Source organism: Myxocyprinus asiaticus, chromosome 3 (genome assembly GCF_019703515.2).
Source record: "Myxocyprinus asiaticus isolate MX2 ecotype Aquarium Trade chromosome 3, UBuf_Myxa_2, whole genome shotgun sequence".
Taxonomy (NCBI): domain Eukaryota; kingdom Metazoa; phylum Chordata; class Actinopteri; order Cypriniformes; family Catostomidae; genus Myxocyprinus; species Myxocyprinus asiaticus.
In genome coordinates this window covers 43,123,993-43,144,782 of record NC_059346.1, presented here as the reverse complement: position 1 = coordinate 43,144,782, position 20,790 = coordinate 43,123,993, and the positions used below count along the sequence as shown (strand labels likewise).

Below are 20,790 nucleotides of genomic sequence, written 5' to 3'. Positions count from 1 at the left end.
AAATAAAGTCAAAAAATAAAAATAATAATAAATAAATTTAATAAAAAAAATCATAAATTATTAATTGGAGTGGGTGGCTAGCCAACTCTTGTTATAGCAATGCTTACAGTTATCCATATTTTATGTCTATTATTTATTTTAAGTTCAAGTTTAAACGTTCCTATATTATTGTAACAGTATAAGGACCAGCAAGGAGAAGGGAACCGGTTGAACAGTCACCGTAAAGTTTAATCAGAAACTCAACATAAAACAAACATAATCATAAGGACACACGTGCAACGTGGCCATGTGCGTCTCTCTCTCTCTCTCTAACTGGCTCCTCCGGCTCCCCTTTATCTCGCTCTCCCGCTGATCAGCTGATTCAGCACCGGCCATGCCCTCCTCCTCATCACAATTATAAAAAATTATCAGTAGTAAAATGATTGGAATTGTTATTATCAATTATCATAAATATGAAAAAAATTGACAAATACGTGAAGGGTTTTTATAGTTGAAAACTCCTGATCATGATAATTCCAACATTATGTCATCACAGCATTGAAAAGTTTTCTGTAAATTATTAAATTCTAGACAGTTACAGATATTACCATTGGATTAACATCCACTACATTCCCAATACCCATATGGTACTTGTCTGCTGAATGTGGTGCTTAATGCACAGGTCTAATACATTATGCAGTATGTATGGAGTGATATTACTGACAAGGCTGATGTGCTTGTCTAAAGAGGAGTGAATCTCAGTGGAGCATTCATGTAGCCATTTTGTTCCATTGCTGCTCCACAGTCTGCAGTCTCCCCTTGGACCACATAAATGAAGAGCCAAGATGCAGAGATGACACTCTCACGTCTGTAAAAATATTGTATGTTCATGCACTTACATGTACATTACAATTATACTATTTATTCCAAGTTGCTCACTAACCCACCTCATGGTGTCAGTCTCTGCATCTCTATAATATATTGATACTGATATACACTACTGGTCAAAAGTTTTGAAACACTTGACTGAAATGTTTCTCATGATCTTAAAAATCTTTTGATCTGAAGGCGTATGCTTAAATGTTTGAAATTAGTTTTGTAAACAAAAATATAATTGTGCCACCATATTAATTTATTTAATTACAAAACTAAAATTTTATAAAAAAAATAAATAAAAAAAAGTTTTTGAAATTGATGACTTGGACCAAATAATAAAGAAAAGCAGCCAATAAGTGCCCAACATAGATGGGAACTCCTTCAGTACTGTACTGCATAGCATTTAAAACATATGTGACAACTTATGTGTCACCAATCTGTAATTTATTGAAAAATACACTCGTCCAGGGAACACACTTCAACCTTCTGGTTAAAATCTACTGTCATTATATAGCTAAACCTAGCTAGAATGTTTGCTAGTCTGGTTACTGAGATGTAGTGACAAATATAGTGATAACTAGTCTCAGTCTCCCCTCTATACAGAATTTATGGTCAACGCTTATATACAGACATGATTAAGTGGAGTGAAATAAGAGAAATACCGTGTTGTCTCATTGTCTTCTTTGCAATATTAATGCTACTATATGGCATTCGAATCTTAAGGCGATATTGTTGCAATTATTGGTTTTTCTTTCTTTTTATTGCTCTTATCCCTCCATCCCCTCCCCACTCAATCTTCTCGGAGCTTTCATAGCCAGGGCTAATGCCTTCCTGATCCACTCCCCAATGCCTTTTCTGTCAGAGGAAGTCATTTAAGAGCACACACAAAAGTATTTGTCGAAGTGTCTGAAAATACTGCAGCCCTCTTCTGCGCCACCCATTCTTCAGGCCTAATGCGGAACATCCCTTGGGTGATGGCTTTGGCAGCTGCAGAAATGGGAGAACCGCGCTGGGGATGAGGGTCATCTGTGGGTTACAGGAGAAAGTTTGTGCCCAGCAATGTTTGACTGTAGATTTGAGAGGGAACTTTACGGGCAGTGCAGAATTGGTGTAGATTAAAGACCACGGTTCACAGCTCCCTTGTGTCAAGTGCACATTCACAAAGACTCTCAATTTTTATTCTTTTGTTTATTTGAGGAATGTGCCACCTTAGATTCCAGTGTAACATATTCCTCATCAAAAATGTCTTTACAGTAACTGCCAAGCTCAACTGTATTTTTAGGAATGTTTTTATATGTGACAGAAATAATATTTTAGTTTTCTTGTAAGGGGCTTCCACATGATTTACGTGAAGCGCCACTTTGACCTCCACATGAAAAGCATTTCAGATAGTGCCACGGAAAGGGTGTTTATTTATTTATTTTTTTTAATGTGTTTGCCAGGCAAGAAAACATGCTTTGATACATTTATTGCAGAATGTAATAAGAGGACTTGTTTATGTTAAGGTCTTAGGATGTTGATGGTAATTTAAATTAGTTCAAGAAATGAGGTTTCTTGGTGCTCGGAAACTATAAGGTAAGTATTTATGAATAGAAATAATGAGACATTCAGTATCTCTTCATAAAGTTCGACAAGTTTTAAAATATTTCTTGTTGCTTTGTTCTCTAAAAGCAAACCAGCACACCAGCATCCCATGCATCTAAAACACAACATACTGTATGCTGGTGAGTAGCTTGTTGGTCTATTCAACAGCATTGGTATTTTCAACAGCTTTTTGTTCTATTCATCTACAGCTCCTCGGGACCCTCCCCAAACAGGATAAAACTTCTGTCTCACCTCCCATCAGCTCAGGTGCCTGACTCAGCTGCCTCCACCTTACTGGAGCTGGAACAGAATGTGGAGGACCTGGCAACCCATCTGTGTTTTCTTTACTGCACTGGAGAATCAGTCTGCAGTGCCAAAGGTAAAATTTTATGGCCTTTGCTAAACATTTCACATACCCAGATGCATGCCATTGATGCTAAAGTCAAACCAATCCAGCACAGGTCAGATAGTAATTGCAGTCCTGCTTTTAAAGCTGAAGTGTGTAATGTCTGCGACACAATTGTCACCAAATAGAACTACAAAATAATCACAGTTTTCAAACATTCCAGAAAACTTTCATTGGTTGTACAAACAGATAGTCTCCCTAAACTCACAGCATTGGTTGAGCCAATGCTGCTGTGTCGGTCCGTTTTAACCATTGGTGATTTTTTTAAGAATAAGCGGGAAGCACGGCTTTCCCTAAAATTTCATTATAAATGCGGTAATGACAAGTTTAATCTATGAAGAGTACAAATAATCTATATAAATTACATTGTATTTCAATTTTAGCAAATAAGAGTGTCAGATATCACACATCACTGTCACGCTGTTTGTTCAAGAAACGTAATCTGCATTTTTACTAAATTAATATGTCCATAGAAGTCTGTAGCATCATTGAGCATCACTGAAGCCATTCTTAAATGGGAATCTATGACACATACGCCGATCAGCCACAACATTAAAATCACCTGCCTAATATTGTGTAGGTCCCCCTTGTGCCGCCACAACATCTCAGAATAGCATTCTGAGATGCTATTCTTCTCACCACAATTGTACAAAGCAGTTATCTGAGTTACGGTAGACATTGTCAGTTTGAACCAGTCTGGCCATTCTCTGTTGACCTCTCTCACCAACAAGGATTTTCCATCCACAGAACTCACTGGATGTTTTTTGTTTTTGGCACCATTCGGAGTAAAATGTAGAGATTGTTGTGCGTGAAAATCCCAGGAGCTCAGCAGTTACAGAAATACTCAAACCAGCCCGTCTGGCACCAACAATCATGCCACGGTCGAAATCACATTTTTTCCTCATTCTGATGGTTGATGTGAACATTAACTGAAGCTCCTGACCTGTATATGGATGATTTTATGCACTGCACTGCTGCCACACGATTGGCTAATTAGATAATCACATGGATGATTGATGGTTCCAGATGGGCTGGTTTGAGAATTTCTGTAACTGCTGATCTCCTGGGATTTTCATGCACAACAGTCTCTAGAATTTACTTCGAATGGTGCCAAAAACAAAAACAAAAAAAATCCAGTGAGGGGCAGTTCTGTGGACGGAAATGCCTTGTTGATGAGAAAGGTCAACAGATAATGGTCAGAATGGTTCGAACTGGCAAAGTGTACAGTAACTCAGATAACCGATCTGTACAATTGTGGTGAGAAGAATATCATCTCAGAATGCTATTGTGGCTGATTGTTGTACGTATAAAGGTTGATGGTCATTGGACGATGAGCTCTAAACACGTCATTTTAAGTCCCACCTAGATGCCATGCTTCTCATGGAGTCTATGGGAGCTTTATGAGTGCTATGCTATTTGCGTTAGATCTGGATCCATGGGCTTCACTTTGTTTCAAAAAGTGGTTGGAACATTGGGGGTGATGTCACAATGTGGCAAAACTCATGAATATTAGTTAGGTTATGTGCAGATATTCTCAAATAATATTTTACTGTTTAGATTAACAGAACCAATTTAAGAGCCCCAATAAATATTTCACATAATTATCCTAATAGCAAGAAGATGTGGGCCAAATAAGGCTTACTTTTTGCACTTCTGGTTTGGTTCTGGCAGTGAAATGTGTGAAAACCTTTGTGTGAAATAGCATTTGGCTGAAGTCTGGTGTGAGTCCGGTCAACAGAAAGAAACAAAGCAAAGACAGACATTCATTTGGCTGAACATTGGCCTGAGTCTGATCAACCAAAATCGACTGAGATCTGGGCTGAGTCCAGTTTGCCAAATGAAGAAAAAGATATGCTGTCATCTGAATTGTGGCATGAGTGCAGATAAACACAAGTAGACATGCTTTTGGATTATTTCTGGCTGGCTTGAGTCTGTGTCTACAAGAGACAAAAATCAGCTTATCATGTTCAACCTTTCAGTGACTTCAGTTGATCTCCATCTACATGATGAAATTTATAACAAAGATCCCTTTCTAGAAATATTGGTTCAACAATATATGTAGATATATACAAACCGTTCAAAAGACCCAGATTCTGAATGTACAGTGGCCGCTGTTTTTATCCCACAGTTTAAAGGTGCAGTATGTAAGATTCAGAAACCCTTGTTATTAATGACACCTGTGGCCGTTAAGTGAACTGCAGCCAGCTACATGTTGTTCATGCTCATGCACACACTCCATAGGGACGCGAGCGCGCGAGCATCGACCAAAACAATGACGTAACGTACAAAGAGGTTGAACATGAATCACCCACATCATGCTGACAGATGAGGTAGCATAATTAAAAGTACACAGTCATGAATGTTTTACTACAAACTTTGAGACTGTATATTATATTGGACTCTCCAGTGCTGGAACAGGGCTAAAACAATGTGTGGATATAGGTCTGGATATGCGAGACTGTAGTTTGAAGTAATCACTTTTCTTTGCATGATTGACTGCATTTATACAATAGCCTATGTCGGCGTTAGCTAGCTAGCCAGCTTTATCAATAGCTGTTAGCTAAATTTGGTGGATGATGACAGTAGCTGTTTATAAAATAGGCTGTACATTATAAATATGTTGACACAATTCAGTATTGATGTGATTCAATCACAACTGTCATTTTGATATAGCGATGCGCTATTGTTTTATAATAATAGAAAGTATATATTTTCTGTATAATCAAGTTACCTTACACTAATGAATGGAGCTTTTTGCATTATGTTGAACATTGTCTAGCATTCATTTCATGTGTTATTGTAGTTTACCTTGCTGAATAATTATAGATTAACATTGACATTAACCTGACTTTTAGTATAAAGAGAAGATCGTTGAAATTATTTGAAAGTTACGAAGCAAGGTAGCTTGCAATTTGTCAGCGTTAACACGATCAAGTTAGCTAAAATTACACAGATCAATCCTAATGGCACTATATGTCACATGCTTTGAAGTTATGTAAGCTTACCTGTCCAATAAGAAGAACACCAATGCAGGGTCGGTTTTGATCCCCAAAACGAACGAAGGTCCGTCCAGGAATCAAATGCCCTTCCGATGTTCACTCTAGTTATCCACAATCACGTTCCCACTTAACCAGATGGGATTCAGTAGGTAAATGTTTTTTTTTTTTTTTTTGGCTTACTCGGAGTGTGTGTAGGAGTCGGTGTTGTGCTGGGAGCCAGACAATATGCTGGATTCCATCTCTAAGATAACGTTACCTAGTGTTGCAGTTTGTTGTCGCTGTTGAATAGCGGAAGAGAAGCTACTGTCTGAGGCAAGGCTCTCTGGAGTGCGCATAAACATCACATCCTTTGGATTTTCCCGGCAAAAGCGACCCACTCCCTTCGCATGAAAATCAGCCTACAGGCATTAATAGGCAACCTAGGAAGTCTGGGAAGGGCTCATTTTTTAAGTTGCGTTACAAGCCGTTCACACATTGGCAAAAAAAAAAAAAGGCGAATATTACATGAAAATTTGTACAGATTGCACCTTTAAAGTTAAAATCGCAAAATAGACAGCTGATCATATATCAGTATTCACTACAAAATTTTCATTCTTCTAGCTCTTGAATGGGTAGAAATTAGACCTGTCCGAATTAACTCGTTAACGCGTTAACGCATGCGATTAATTTAAAAAAGCTTAACACATTAATTTTTCTTAATCAAGATTAACACATGTTGTGAAGGGCAGAACCTTTGTAATGTGTCCGTCCGGAGTCATGACACTGACGCACACTTCACAACACACACACCAGAGCCCTTCTATCAAGGGGATCCCACAAGCTTTGTAAAAAATAGCATAACACGCCGGTCCCATAGACATTCTATGGGTGTTACTGTCGTGCAAAAAACATCAACAACATGCTTGTTGACCATTACGTTCTGTCCTATGATAGAGCCGCAGAGGTTGTTATCTCAGTAAATAAAAGAATCTCTGCGTACACACACAACATCGCTTCCATGATAAAATGGAGAAAGGACTTCTTAATGCTATGTATGTACAAAACAAGCCCAGATGGGACTTGTCACAGAAATCAAGTAATTTTCAGCCTATGTGTGACGCTCCTGTTCTACCCGCTCCGTACGGGACTCAAACCGGCATCTCTGGCATGGGAGGCGGGTGAGCTAACAAGGAGGCTAAAGGCTTCAACCTCTAGTGACAGTCACTAGTGCACCTCTTGAGGTCAGGAGAGTGAGGTTTATATACATTGCACAGCTATCTATCAACTGGCTCCTGTTACATAAGTTACATTTTAATTACCACAGAAGCACGACAAGTCTTAACTATTACCAAAATACAGAATGAGACTTTTTGTTTGCAAGTGCTCTTCATGTGAAGTTCAAAGCAGTGCTGGTGTTGATGCCCTGATGTGACTCATGAATGTGGCTTCAAGATTGCTGTAACAAAGCGGATAGCCACAGTCTATCAGCAGATTCATATTGTGGAAGATGAGAGTTTAAGAGATTTAATGCCTATTGCAATGAATATACAACCGCTGTGGGGACTAGTTCCTTTAATTAGTCAAACTTCCACTCAGACTTTGGGAAACATTTAATGTTCCTTGAATTGGTGCATTTCTATCTTTATACTGTTGAAGGATTTGTTTTGAAACTTCAGCATTGGATCACCACTTTTTATAACACACAAGAACAAAATGGAAACTCCTGTTTAAGAAGTGGAGATTTTTTCTGCAACCTGACAAAAGCTATTTAAAAAAAAGGTGAAGACAAAATTGGCAAAGGCAAAAAGTGGTAGGGATATGTCCCACCCATCCCATTTGTAAATTGCACCTTTGTCTGGATCTGGTTGCCTTTTGGACATTTGGCTTTCAATCAATGGATTTTTGTGCTGCCTGGTGATGATTGGTCAAGCTCTTAAATTGCTGGAACTTTTCTAATAAATGGCCAGTAATTGAAACTGTGATGTATGTAATTGACAGTTGTGTGAAATGTAAATGTAAATGGAGTGTTCGGAAATACACGCACAGTTATTTGCAATCTGATGTAACATTAATTTCAGCTTTGATAATAGGATATTTTGCCTATTTTGTTGCAAAAATAATTTTTAGCTTAGTTCATTATTTTTGTTATGAAATTTCACTGTTTGAGTAGCAGTTTGAACAGCTTTTGGGAGCAACTGTGCATATTATTTATTTTTTTTCTCCCCAATTTGGCATGCCCAATTCCCAATGTGCTCTAGGTCCTCATGGTGGCATAGTGACTTGCCTCAATTCAGGTGGCAGAGGACAAATCTCAGTTGCCTCTGCATCTGAGACAGTCAATCCACGCACCTTTTCTTCACATGGCTTGTTGAGCACGTTACCACAGAGACCTAGCGTGTATGGAGGCTTCACGCTATTCTCTGCAGCATCCACGCACAAATCAGCACGCGCCCCACCGAGAGCAAGAACCACATTATAGTGACCATGAGAAGGTTAACCCAATGTGACTCTACCCACCCTAGCAACTGGGCCAATTTGTTGCTTAGGAAGCCTTACTGGAGTCACTCAGCACGCCCTGGATTCAAACTTGCAACTCCAGGTGTGGTAGTCAGCGTCTTTACTCACTGAGCTACCCAGGCCATGCATATTACATATTGAAAAAAATGACATATGTCAGCCATAACTTCTTTTTATTATAGTTCTTAATTTTGTAATCAATCGAAGCGCCATAAGCAAAAGCTTCCCAGAGGCAACTGTGAAAGCATACACTGATACAAATAGGCTGAAGACTGAATGTGATATGTGCCAGTCAAGAAGATATCTGCATGTTTTCTTTTCTGATGAATATCAGCTGAGTGTAAATAAATGGCAGCATATCAAGATTTTTGACAACAGTCTCCTTCGAATCTGTAATATGGAATGATCTGTCACCGTGGGAGCTGGAAACCTAGAGATGTATTGAGCTCGACGAAGCCTTTCAATACGACAAGCCTCCAATTCCTGCATATGATAGCGATGTCTCGACTGGCAGATTATGTGATCTGATTGGTGACCAGTAGCATTACCATGTAAAAATATGCTGTAATATGAGTGTTTTCTCGCCTTTCATTACCACTCTTTTGCCGTTCCATCTTTCTTGTTCTCTATTGCTTTTCTTTTCATAAACATGTATATAAGCACATATAGAAACTGATTTTAAAACACACATATGCACACCCACAAATTGAGGAGGCAATCAAATTTATTTTCATTATTTTTTTTCTGCTATGAATGTAACTGGTGCATATAGTAATTTCTGTAAAGGTTACATTAAAAAAAAACAGGACAAGCAGAAAAGGGCTGGATTTACCGAGAAGTAAACAGCTTTGAAGGGCAGTTATCCAAATCATTAATTCAGCCAATCAAACTATTTAATTACCAGAAATTCATCAGATGGGCTTAAAGGTCAAAAAGTGACATGCTGGCTGCTTGTTTCCTCCCTTGCCTTGCTGGGCTCTCTCTCTTCTTCAACTAAATTGCCTCACCCGGGGTCTCACTTCCGAAGCATCTGATTAGAAAAATGCAGCCTTGATGCATGCACTTTTAATTTGCCCACAATAAGCGAACACACACATTTATCCTCCCTCTAACCCTTTCCATGGATTAGCCCAGAAATGGCCATAGCTATCAGGGGTTCAAATCAACTCCAAAGCCTCTGAATTTAACAAAGCTTACTGTTGCAATTATTGCATCTGCTTTTTTTTCTTTCTTTTTTTCTTTTCTGTTTTATTTATTGGGTGAAGCAATAAATTTGCTTTGTTGTTTGTAGTTCGTCACTGCACAGAGGACTTTAATATGTACACCCTAGCACTCTACATTTTGACTTATTTTCCAAATTCATGTATAGCGTGAATGCATAAGCTAAATTAATGTATAATATTTTCCTGCGTGAAATGTTTTTAATGAGCAATTAAGCAAAGATTTAACTGGAAATGAGGGGATTTGTAGCAGTCCCACAGACTTCCTTTTGTAAGCTCTCGTGAAAATTTACTGTAGAGGTTGACTGTGTGTGTGTGTGTGTGTGTGTGTGTGTGTGTGTGTGTGTGTGTGTGTTTGTGCATGCGTGCGTGCATGTGTGTGTGTGTGTTATGCTTTTTGCACACAGGGACCTTGAAGAAGGTCAGGGATGAAATGGAGGTAACGGCAGTTGAAGAATAAACCACAACAGATTTTGGGATGCAGACTACAGAGGTGATTCACATCCCTTCTTTAATCATAGCTTGGGCAAATTATGGTATAAATAAAACACAATTTCCATTGCATTGTTTTGACTTTTGTAACAACTCTTCATTCATATAGTTGATGTAAAACCTTATTAAATGTTTTTAACTGTAATTAGTTTTGCTTGCAAAGGCAAGTATTAAAAAGAAGAAGAAAAAAATTGCAACTTTTCTTAGCAACTGGATGTAAGATATTTTCCTGACTGACAATAAAATGGACCATAAACAAAATAAATAAATAAAATGTCCAAGAGACTTGGGGTTGAGCTTTTTTGACTTGGACAAATAAGCAACCACCCACAACCCTCTAGCATTTTGTTGCCGAGTTTTGCATGGGCAAGCACCACTCACATTTTCTTAGGGAATGTAAAAATCTAGTTTATTTATTGTAATTGTACACTCAACTTAACTTTAACTGTTTTGTCTCATTTCAACCCCATAAGAATATACTGTATTACAATCTTACCAGCCTTTTTGCATAATTAATGAGCCTTTGCTTGTGTTTAGGTGGTGTGTCTTGAGTTTGGGTGGAGGGTTGTGTTCAGAGAGCTGGTTCCTCAGATGGATCACTGTGTGAAGGTGGTGCTGGATGATGTGTGCACTAAGAGTCTACAGCAGGAGGAAGCCACAAACACACCAAGCTCTTCCCACATCTACTTCACCACTGTAACCCAGAGACACGGACCAGAGAGAGACACTGGCCAAGGTAACTTTAAAGGGGTCATGACATGCCTTTTTAAAAACTATTTAAATGTGTTCCTTGAAGTTCACTTATAAAATTAGTAAAGTTTTTTGCACAACATTTATTTGTAAATCATGATCTTTTTCCACCCTCATTCTGACCATCTGTCAGAAATGCTTGGTTTGGTACTGCTTCTCCTTTAAGACTTGACAGTAAACACCCACTATTATGACTGGTTCTCTGCTCTTGACTGACCTGCTCTCTTCTTGCCATCTCACTGCTCACCATTACTGGGTGGGGCTACGGAAGTGATTGAAGGTAAAGTAGGTGTTGAGGAGGTCAGGTGCAAACTTCTACCAGTGTGACATCACAATATGGGGGAAGTAGAGAATGAGTTGTTTTGGCAGCTTGGTTTCAACAAATGTTCTTTTTGCTGTGAGGAGGAAGTTTTGAGTTCTGAAACTTACAGTATGTTTTTATTAGTACAATGACCTCCTATAGGTCCCCTTTAATTATTTAGATGAGCAATGAGCATGAACAATCCTCTCACAAAATCACTCTCATTAGAAATAATATTTTTTTCCTTCATAATGGGATTAGAACTATGTTTTTCATGTTTGTATATTTTGTAGTAACAGATATAAAAGAATGAAAAATAGAGAGGTACACACATAAGGGGCTGTACAGACAGAATGCGTTCTTGCCTTAAAAAAGCTAGACGCAGCACAAGAAATGAAACAGAATGCAGGTGTCTTGTTTTTTTTAAGTAGAAACATTTTTTGTTTTTGTTTTTTTTTACTTTAAACAGCTTCTTTGTCGCGGAACATGTCAGGAATGAGGACCCAAATGCAGGAATGAAAAATAGAATATATTTATTGAACAAAAAGTGAACAAACAGGAAACACAAAACTCTCACGGGGGAGAAAAAGGCAATAGCAGAAAAATCAAACACGATAACAAACTACTAGATTAACTGACAAAATAAAAAATAAAAAAGAACAAGGAAGCTGGCAAACAAACATCGACCGACTGACATGTAAACAAACACAATGATCCCACAACCACACGAGGAACGAGGGAACAATATATGTAGTCAGAACACATGAGGAACAGGTGGAGACAATCAACATAACAAGGACTAGACTAGGGGTGAGGCCAGAGGGAATGAGAGGGCGGAGTCGGGAGAACGCATGGCAGACCAAAACACTCGCTCAGCCATGTGCTCGCACACAAAACAAACACACACAGACAGAACATAGACAGTGACAAGAGGGCAGATAAGCTAGGATCATGACAGTACCCCCCAGGAGGGCAGAAGGGAGGCCGAGGTGGGGTTGGGTGGTGGGTACAAAGGGAATGGAAAGGATCAGGCTGATTGATAGATGACAGACCAGGGAGGGTGGGTGGGATAAACCAGGAGGTTGGCCTTGGCAGGAACAGAGGACTAAAGAAGCAGGGCAGACCAGGGGACCTGGGTGGACCAGGAGACCATGGCGGAACCGGTGGAGAAACTGAAGACCAGGGTGGACCAGGGGACCAGTGCGGAGCTTGAGGAGAGCCCACAGAGCAGGATGGACTAGGAGATCATGACAGGCCAGGAGGCCGGGGTGGAGCTGGAGGGAGATGTGACAGTCCAGGCAGATCAGCTGAATTAGACAGGTGCAAGGCAACAGGAAGACCAGAGGAGGACAGGACTGACTCGGTGACTGCAGGAGAGGTGGAGAGTGAGAAGATTGGTTCTGAGAAAATGGAGGATTTGTTGACGGGAAATGGAGAATGAACTGGCTGGAGCTGAGGAGATGGAGAGTGTGTTGATGGGCTCAGAGGAGATGGAGGATGTATTGTTGGGCTCTGAGGGAATAGAGAGTGCAATGGTGGCAGTATCAGAAGTGACCGGGTCCGCCTGAACAGTATCCTCATGGAACCGGACAGGGTAAGACTGGGTGGCGGTCGCTGGCATGGGGTCAGACTGGGTGGTGGCCGCTAGGGAGAGGACTGAGTGAGTGGCACCTGCTGGGGACTGAACAGACTGAGCAACAGACAGGTAGCTGGTGTCTGATGGGTGCTGGTTACTGGGCTGAGCAACAGACTGGTAGCTGGTGTCTGGCAGGTACTGGTTACTGGGCTGAGTGACAGATTAGTGGCTGGTGTCTGACGGATGCTGGTTACTGGGCTGAGGAACAGACTGGTGGATTGTGTCTGAGAGATACTGGCCACTGGACTGAGCAAAAGGCTGGTCGATGGCTGCTGGGGACTGGACAGGATCATCGATGGTCACAGGGAACAGGACAGGCTCATCGACAGCCTGAGGAAACTGGACAGACTCGATGACCACGGGGAACTGGTCAGGCTCGTCGATGACAACAGGGAACAGGATAAGCTCGTCGACGGCCACAGGGAACTGGACAGGCTCATGAAAGGCCACAGGAAACAAGACAGGCTTGTCAACACCACAGGGAGCAGGACAGGCTCGTCGACAGCCTCAGGAAACTGGACAGACTCGAAGACCATGGGGAACTGGTCAGGTTCGTCGATGACAACAGGAAACAGGACAGGCTCGTCGACAGCATCAGGGAACTGGACAGACTCGATGACCATGGGGAACTTGACAGGCTGTGCAGCGACCACCGTGGCTGAGAAATCTGGCAGTGACTGGGGAATGGCTTCCGTGGCTGGGAAAGCTGGCAGCGAATGGGGAACGGGTGCGTTACTCAGCTTCCTTCTCCTCCTTCTGCGGACTGTCGGAAGCACTGCAGTGGGAATGGCCGCTCCTCCTGGCAGGCAGCCAAGGACTCGGGTGTGGAGCTCCGTCTCTTCCTCCTCCTTCCATGACTGATGAGAAGAGGGGCTGCAGCACCCAACTTCGGTGAGGGGGCATCACTGTCCTCGGGCTGGGATGAAGAGAGAGAACCTTCTGAGACACAAGCAGAGATAAAATAATCCCACTTTAAAGCCAATTTTACGGTCTCGGTAAGACTCCCCTCTTCACCCCCAACAGGAATACAAGACTTGATGGGCTCAACCAGGCCTGCCACAAAGAGATCAATGAGGTATTCCTGGGTGAAGCCCAAACCAGAGGCCAACGTTAGAAATTCAAGCACATATTCCCTCACCGACTAGTTCCCCTGACAGAGATCCAAGATGCTCTGGGGGGTGCGATCATGACGACGCACAGGGGAATGAGGTTTAAAAGAAAAAAAAATTCAAAATCCTGCTGGGTCCAATCTTGGTTAGATTGTTCTGTCACAGAATGTGTCAGGAATGAGGACCCAAACGCAGAAATGAAAATAAAATATATTTATTGAACAAAAAGCGAACAAACAGGAAACACGATACTCTCATGGGGGAGAAAAAGGCAATAACAGCATCTTAAGGCATATTAAAATGTGGTCCTAACGAGAATGTCACTCCAAAGTTTGCTAGAATACTGTAATTGTGTTGTCTTCTAATGTACCTTGTTTTTGCCAAATTCTAAGGCAGCATTGCATATGCTCCATGGAGATGGCAATTCCAGAATGCAGTGTGACAAGCTGAGTGAAAAAAAAGGTTGAATAAAGAAAAATGGCCAATAATCAGTCATTATTTTTATAATTCATTCAGTTCCTAAACATATAGGTAAAAATAGTTTAATGTAACAATAAATTAACTTTTTGTGTGTTCTAGGGGTGTAAATCACAAGTTTCATGACGATACAATCTTTTATCGATTCTCTTAGCCAGCGATACGATGTTTGCCAATACCTCAAAGTCTGCCGCAATGCAATTTCGATTCGATTCAGGGACCTGCAATCGATGAAGTGATAATATGTAATATTACATTTCTATGAACTAACAAATGCAACCCAAATATAATTTGAACATTTTATTGAGCTTTCTGAAAAGTGCAAATCCAGTATCCACATTGTGACATCCACAACAAAATAAGGTACTTCAGTTGACAAAAATAATACAGAAAAATAAATAATATATACTTATCGCTCTTTTAGAGTTTTGGCAGAATTTTTGTGGGAATAAGTTGGTCAAGGCGGGTGAAGGGGTCTCTCTCACGGTAACCATTGCACTGGTGTTGACCCCATGTTTCCTTTTAAGGTGTCCTGATAAGTTTGGCATATTTCTTGAGTATTTAAATTAGTACTGGCATTCTTTTCTAATAACATGGATTTTCTCTGTCTACCCATCTTTTCTTTTTCATCTAAAATACTTCCATACCCACAACTTGTTTCCATCAGGAAACTGTACATTATCCACTTTTTTTTTTTTTTCTTAGCTGCTACTGCTCAGAGTGCTAGGTTTTGCTGCATCGCCTGGCACTTGTTGTACATTTTGAAGAGGACATGCTCTTCGATAGAAATGCGTAGTACTGAAGACGAATATGCGTATGGATGTGGCTGGCATGAAACTGTCAAAATAAAGGTGCATCTTAAAAAAATATACTTCGAAGTTTGCACGTTGCATCAATGATATTACATAGTTGGATATTTGATCAATACATCAATCTAGATCGATTAACCCCTAGTACCTTGTAGTTTCTAAATTTATTAGAGTATTGCATTGTTATCTTAGCAGTATGCTAACGTCAAACTCTTTTGGAATCAATTTTGAGTTACGTCTCTCGTGCGCTTCATGTGAGGAGCAGTTTGTTTGGTTCGTGGAGTTGCTGCCTACAAAGTGATTACCAAATTGTCACATGGAGTGTCCATGACACTTATGTAGGCAGTTGGCAGCAAAGATGTTCACTCAGTTTTTGAGCAGAGCTGTAGGGGAACGTTTTTGGGATGAATATGCATGAATTTCCTTCTCTTTCCTCCATCTCTTGAAATAGTCCACTGGTTCACTCTAACATGACATGTGTGTTCATCCTGAGCAGGCACCGTGGCTTCAGGAGCCTCTCTGTTCCTGTGGGTTTGCTCTGAATCCCCCCCCCCCACCCCAAACAAGCTTCACTCAGTCCAGCTTAGAGAGATTGATGAGCCATCACAGCCCCAATGGAGGGCCTCTGAGCTGGGAAAGGATACAGGTGTTTCAGGACCCATCATGCCTATTGCTTCCAACAATTTGTGTATTTAAAAAAATAAAAAAAATAATAATAATGAAACAGCATTTGCAACCAGGTTTGCTTCTGCAATGTGACATATTTCAGATGGAACAGAATATTCAAGAAGAACAAAATATATAGCATACAAGGGCGTAGATTTGGCTTGACCATTGTTGGAGAGATTACAGTGTGAAGAATTTACATGTTTCCATTGATCATTGTTTAAATATTGGGGGGGGGGGGGGGATGGGGGGTGGTTGTACTTGCTTGTTTTGATTATTCCTGTGGGGGTTACCTCCCCACAATCCCCCCAGGAATGTATGCCCCTGATAGTGTGACTTGATTTTATCAATCGTAAATTGATTAAATCGTGAAAAGAGGATGGTGGAGAATGGAGTCAGACCTGAATGTGAGTATGTGGTCAGTTGTGGATTATACTACTACTGTCCTGAAACATTGCCAGCACCCATTTTGAGGAGGCTTTTAACATGGAGGCTCAAGGTCAAATTCACCCTTGAGAACATCACGATGATCTCAATGGAAATGCTTCTTTTTGCAATCAGTCATTATTTGCTATTATTGTCTTATCCATTGTTATTAAAGTTATAGATTACCCAAAAATGAAATTCACTCACCCTCATGTCATTACAAACCAGTATGACTTTTTTTTTTTCTGTTTAAGAAATACAAAAGGAGATGTTCATATGTGAACTTCCATTGTTTAGTACAAAAACAAAAAACAAATCAGCACTATACAACGCAAGAACATGCATTGTTTATGAACTAGCAAAAACAATACAAGTTTTCGTGTGAGCATGCATGCCACTGTGAACGGGCTTCTCTCATAGCACCCATGTATCTTCAATGGACTGCAAGATTGTCACAAAATATATCTTTAATTTCAGGTTAATTCTCACCATTCATTGTTTGGCTTCAGAAGACTAGGAATATGATGCAGGAGTCACATGTGCTTGTTTTATTAATCTTTTTGCTCCTTTTTTAAGCTTAAAGTGAGGCACTGTCCACTGCCATTGTATTGAAAGAGGGCCTGCAATATTTATTAAAACTCATTTTGTGTCCCGCATAAGAAAGAAAGTCATACGGGTTTAATACGACAATTTCATGATGTGAATTTAATTTTTTTTGATGAACTATTGCTTTAATGTTAACAGTGTTAAATTACCATGATAACTATTGGAAATATTTTAGAAAGGCTGCATTATTTACGATAATGCCTAAATAGCTAGTTAACATTAACCAATAGCCTGTGTGGCATTGGTAACATCAGCTTTAAAGGAACATCACTTTTCATGAAAGGTAATGAAGACAAACATTTTTATTTTCTTTGAAATAATGTCCACGGATAAATGGCACAGATCAAGAGCTGGAAAGACCTTAAAACCTTTGTCAAACAAAGAAAATAGGCACTTTCACACAACATGGCCCCTGCTCTGACTTTTGTAAAGTTTGCTTTTACTGTATGTATGATTTCTATTCTGCATCATTGATGGCAATACATGCGACCAATGCCCCTTGAACCACATCACTAACAAGTGTCAAAATTTGTTTACTCTCAAGACCTGTACAACACATGTATGTGTAGGTCAGTGCTTGAGAATGAGCAGCTCTCATCTCAAAGGTTAGCATGTACATTTATTTGTATTCTCTGCTGCCTGGAGTGTCTCGGAACTCCTTTCTTTTGACGCATGTCACAGCGGCCCATAAGTAGGCAGCGTTATGCTAGCCCAGACCTGACTTAGCCAGAACATAGTCAGTCCAGATGCATTAAAGAGATCAATATTTCAGCCATTCATAATCATACATTCATGCTTTGTTTCGAACTCTCTGAGTCACCCGTCTGCATAATACTTCAGCAAACCATTTATCAACCCAAAACTGCGATCCAGCTATTGACCACTTTACGTTGACAGTCACCTTGCATCGTCCTTAAAGAGATAGTTCACACAAACATGAAAGTTCTGTCATTGTTTACTCACCCTCATTTTCCTCCAAACCCGTATGACTTTCTTTCTTCCATGGAACACAAAAGGAGAGGTGGCATGTTCGGGACTGACATCCTCAGTCACTATTCACTTTTTCTTATGAAAGTGAATGGTGACTGACGCTGTCATTCTGCCAAATATCTCCTTTTGTGTTACATTGATAGGAAGAAATTTATTTGGATTTGGAACAACATAAAGGTTAGTAACTGACGACAGAATGTTTATTTTGTAGGTGAACTATTCATTTAACCCAGTGTGAGGACCAGAATTTAGCAGTGTTCAAAGGTGCAAGAGCACTGATGCTGAGTTGAGCTTTTAAATGTTTTAAAGCTGCAATGTGAAATAACCTTGCAGTGGCTGTCCTATTGGAATCCATATCTTTGATCTGCTCTAGTTAAGGGTTCTCCGAACTGGAGCAGCAGGCTTTAGAAAGCCATAAATCTCGGCGACACCTCTCAGGTCCTCATAACCTTGGATTGCGGCGAGCGTTGAGTCTTTACTTTCTCGCCCACCTCTCTTTCACACTCACCACTAAGCTCATAACAACAGCACTCAGCCTGTTATTGACTCTCTGTCCAATCGGCCTACTGTTTCAAGACCTGTTCAGCCTTTAGGGGCTTCCAGCTTTGCGGGATCTCTTAGCATGTTGTATCTATTGCACCTGGACATCCTTTGAATATGCTTAGTTAACTGCAACACGGTATGCAAAAATCAGCAAAAATCAGTATGCCAAAAGTTGACCTTTCTTAGATAAGTAAACATACTAATTTGGCTAAAAGTAAAGTGTACTCAACTTTTTAAGGACAATTAACTAGTTACAAGTAAACTTATCTGTGATTAAAGTCTTATTGTATTTGATTAATTGTTTTAACTGCGTTATAGCAGGTGAGGATTCTCCTCTGTACTTAGTACACACAAATCTGGACTTTTAAAAAGTACTTACATTTGAGTGGAGAGGAATGGCTTGAGTTAAACAGGCTCCAAATTCACCAGAGGTAACACTAATTTCCCTAATGGTAACTTCACACATCTCATGACTAACAACTAGTTACCACAAAGCAAAAGCAATAGTCAAAAGAGCTAAAATTATATTAATTCTTAATAACAATTATTATATATCCTCATAAGTTACCTTGTCTTGACCAAGCATACATAAGTTATTCAAGCGCAATAGTTTATGGGTATTCCCCACAGCTGCAATTTTGTACTTGAACATTTTGAATTAGTAGTACTTCAAGCCAGAGTTTAATGACCGTACATATTTGAGTTATGATACCAAAATTTGACATTTCAAGTGATGTTTAATTAGGACCACTTGATTGGCTTTTAGTAATGACAACTTTAGGGTTTACAGTGTAATGGTAACTTGATTTAAACAATATGAATAGTAAACAGTTAAGCTTAGGTTAAAGGAAAACATTGTAAAAAATCAGAATTTAAGAAAACTTAAAAAATCGGTTTTGGGTGATAACAGACCAAAATACAGCTAATTATTCACAATAAATTTTGACATCAGCAGTCTCCTTGGCGATCATGATTTCAAGCTCTATTACGCTTCCTAGCACCATCTAGTGCTCTGGGCATGTGTCAAGCACTAGAAGTGTAATTGAGCTATAAATCATAATCGTGGACATACAAATATAAGGACTTACAGAGCTGAGATATTCTTCTAAAAACATTTGTGTTCTGCAGAAGAAAGAAAGTCATACACATCTGGGATGGAATGAGGGTGAGTAAATGATGTGAGAACTATTCCTTTAAGAGTGAAAATGACAAGTTGTAAATTCCCTGATATTTCCAGATTTTCCACGTCAGTGGGAGCCCTGGCTAACTGACTTACAACAGTAAACTTGAAGATTCCACTTCAAGTTTGAAAATCCACTAAATGGACAATCCTATGCAGTTATTGTGTATTATGTTGCCAAACTAGCTGTGATAGCACAGTAGTGGCAATGATAAGTAGGGGGAATTATTCTGCCACAAACAACTATCTCAGTAATCAAAATGAGAATGCTCAAAAGCCTGTTCTGCCTTCTTAACCGAACTTGACATTGTGTGTTCTCGCTGTTTAAAATTTTAAGTTGAGTCATACTGAATGGCATAAATGTTCAATTTATCAGAATGTTGTGGTAATCTTTACTTTTTCTACATTAGATAGCTGAATCAACTTTTAAAATAGACTTTGTCTGATAAAAAGTTTGTTTTTATAGTTTAGTTTACCCAAAAATGATCATTCTCTCATAATTTCCTCACCCTCATGCCGTCTCAAACTCGTATGACTTTCTTTCTTCTGTTGGAACACAAACAAAGATAAAAAAATTAAAAAAAGAATTCTGTATCCATACAATGTAAGTCAGTGGTCCAAAATGTTCAAGCTTCGAAAAGGACATAAAGGCAGCATAAAAGTAATTAATTAATTCATGTCCTCTGAAGAAATACAACTGCTTTGCATGATAAACAAAGCTAAAATTCAGTCCTTAATAACCAAAAATCTTCACTTCCGACCAGCTTTCATAAGCACGTTAATGAGAGAAGCTCATTCACAAGTCCTTGCACCTATGGCAACACTGAACCTGAGAAAATGGCTTGAAAATGACTTTGTTTTACTCTGGACATTGCATTTACAGCATTTGTCATATTCTGTTGTGTCTGAATCTGAGTATAGTTGAGCCAGACCCGTCTGTCACAGGACAGATTATACTCATGAGCTATTTTTAACAAAATTTATTTACAGCATTTTGGCTTTGCATGACAGCATACTAAAATAACGCACTCTATCAATGATCGAAAAGTGAGCTCTTTATTGAAATCAGATTCAGGGAATTTTGGAGATTAGTGGAGAACAGTGAAGTAACCTCTCTCTTGAATGATAGACCTGGTATTGGGAATGTTTCCATTTAACATATGCTGGGTTTTTTCCTCCATGTCCGCGGAGGCCTTGGGACATGTTAACTCATGTGGAAGGGGGAAAGGGTGGAGGGGAGAGAGA

General features: G+C 39.7%; 1 pseudogene; it reads left to right on the top strand.

Moving 5' to 3' along the window:
- LOC127420679 (uncharacterized protein KIAA0825-like) overlaps nt 1-20,790 on the top strand; it is a 229,542-nt pseudogene that overhangs the window by 23,870 nt on the left and 184,882 nt on the right.